The 2,337-nt window shown below is 49.5% G+C and overlaps 1 protein-coding gene across 1 annotated transcript in view; it reads left to right on the top strand.

Moving 5' to 3' along the window:
* Positions 1-1,612: 1,612 nt before the first annotated feature.
* The window catches only part of PHF20 (PHD finger protein 20), a 164,940-nt gene continuing 164,215 nt past the window's right edge, over positions 1,613-2,337 (top strand). The window contains exon 1 of the mRNA XM_008074342.2: positions 1,613-1,647. The gene's annotated coding sequence lies outside the window, so the exon portion shown is untranslated. The remainder of the gene's footprint in view (positions 1,648-2,337) is intronic.

Raw genomic sequence — 2,337 nt, 5'->3', positions numbered from 1 at the left:
GGAGTCTCACTCTGTTGCCCAGGCTGGAGTGCAGTGGCATGCCCATGGCCACTGCAGCTTCAACCTGCAGGGCTCAGGCGATCCTTCTGCCTCAGCTTTCCAAGTAGCTGGAACCACGGGCGCACGCCACCACGCCCGGCTAGTTTTTTTATTTATTGTAGAGATGAGGTCTCATTAACTTGCCCTGGCTGGTCTCGAACCCCTGGACTCAGATAATCCTCTCGCCTCGGTTTCCCAAAGTGCTTGAATTATAGACTTGAGCTACTGCGCCTGTTTTCACATATACTCTTAAGGCCACCATCATTTGTGATCTCAATCTGTTGATCCTCTTTTACCACAGACAGAGTTTATTTACCTGACTTATTCACAAATTGATCATGATCCATTCCTTCCCAGTTCAGGTCTTTTGTGGTTGGGAAGTAATGCTCAAACTCTTTAGAAAGCTGAGATAGCTGGGCTCGGTGACTCAGCCTGTAATCCTGCACCTTTGGGAGGCTGAGGTGAGTGGATTGCCTAAGCCCGCGGGTTCGAGGCCCGCCTGGGCAGCGAGACCTCATCTACAATAAATCAAAAAATCTGCCAGGCGTGGTAGCGCATGCCTGCAATTCTGGCTATTGGAAGGCTGAGGCGGAAGGATCGCCAGAGCCTAGCAGGTTGAGGCTGCGGTGGCCGGGAGCGGCCACTGCACTCCAGTCCGGGTGACGGAGTGAGACTCCAACTCAAAAAAAACAAACTCTGCTAATGTTTAAAACATGTCAACAATTCCAGTGTTCACTTGTCACCCCTATAGTTCCAGGTTGGCTGAATGTAGCCACTTTATCTGCCGACTTGAACACAGTTGTTGTTCTTCCTTGAAGGAATAGATAGCATTTATTGAGCAGGTTGAATATGTCATAACTAAGCAAGTTTTGTGACCCAATTTGTGTTACTGAAATGTGTTAGGCTGGGCTTGGTGGCTCAGCCTGTAATCCCAGCACTTTGCATCCAAGGCGAGTGGATTGCCTGAGCCCGCAGGTTTGAGACCAGCCCGGGTAACTTGACAAGACCTCGTCTCTATAGTACATCAAAAATTAGCTGGGCATGGTAGAGCATACCTGTGGTTCCGGCTACTTGGAAGGCTGAGGCAGAAGGATTGTCGGAGCCTAGCAGGTTGACGCTGGGGTGACTGTCAGTGTGCCACTGCACTCCAGCCTGGGCTATAGATTGAGACACTGAGGATTGCCTGAGCCCATGGGTTCAGGACCAGCCTGGGTAACTTGGCAGGATCTCATCTCTACAGTAAATCAAAAAATTAGCTGGCCGTGGTGGCATGTGCCTGTGGTCCCGGCTACTTGGAAGGCTGAGAAGGAAGGATCATCTGAGCTTAGCCAGTCAAGACTGCAGTGGCCATGAGCATGCCACTGCACTCCAGCCTGGGCACAGAGTGAGACTCCAACTAAAAAAAACAAAAAAATGTTTTGCCAAATTGAGAAGTGATAAATTGTTTTTTATTTGCATTTTTTTCTTTTCTTTCTTTTTTGTTTTTTGGAGTTGAGTCTTACTCTGTCGCCCAGGCTGGAGTGCAGTGGCATGCTCACGGCCACTGCAGCCTCGACTGACTGGACTCAGGCAATCCTGCCTCAGCCTTCCAAGTAGCTGGAACTACAGGCGTACATCACCAAGCCCATCTTATTTTTTCATTTTATGTAGAGACAAGATCTTGCCAAGTTGCCCAGACTGGTCTCAAACCCCTGAATTTAGGCAAACCTCTTGCCTCTACCTCCCAAAGTGCTGGGATTACAGGTGTGAGCCACTATGCAAGTCTCTGTCTTTCTATTTGTCCTGGCAACCCCATCTGTCATTTTGTACACTTACCCTTTTTAAAGTGAGTTGTTTGCCTTTTTTGTCCTTGATTTGTATGCAGTTTTTAAAATTTTAAAATTATTTTTATTTTATTTTTTTGAGTTGGAGTCTCACTCTGTCGCCCAGATTGGAGTGCAGTGGCCGCTCCTGGCCACCGCAGCCTCGACCTGCTGGGTTCCGGCGATCCTTCTGCCTCGGACTTCCAAGTAGCTGGAATTACGGGCATGTGCTACCATGCCCGGCTGATTTTTTTATTTATTGTAGAGATGAGGTCTTGCTGTCCAGGCGGTTTCGAACCCGTGGGCTCAGGCAATCCACTCACCTCAGCCTCCCAAAGGCGCAGGATTAAAGGCTGAGCCACCGAGCCTGGCTTGCACTGTTTTTTTTTTTGCATTGGAGTCTTACTCTGTCACCCAGACTGGAGTGCAGTGGCCACTGCTGGCCACTGCAGCCTCGACCTGCTGGGCTCCGGCGATCCTTCCACCTCAGCCTTCC

Source organism: Carlito syrichta, unplaced genomic scaffold (assembly GCF_000164805.1).
Source record: "Carlito syrichta isolate Samal-C Ts95f unplaced genomic scaffold, Tarsius_syrichta-2.0.1 Scaffold316401, whole genome shotgun sequence".
Classification (NCBI taxonomy): domain Eukaryota; kingdom Metazoa; phylum Chordata; class Mammalia; order Primates; family Tarsiidae; genus Carlito; species Carlito syrichta.
Note: the sequence above shows the minus strand (reverse complement) of the source record. Positions and strands in the feature narration are given on the sequence as shown.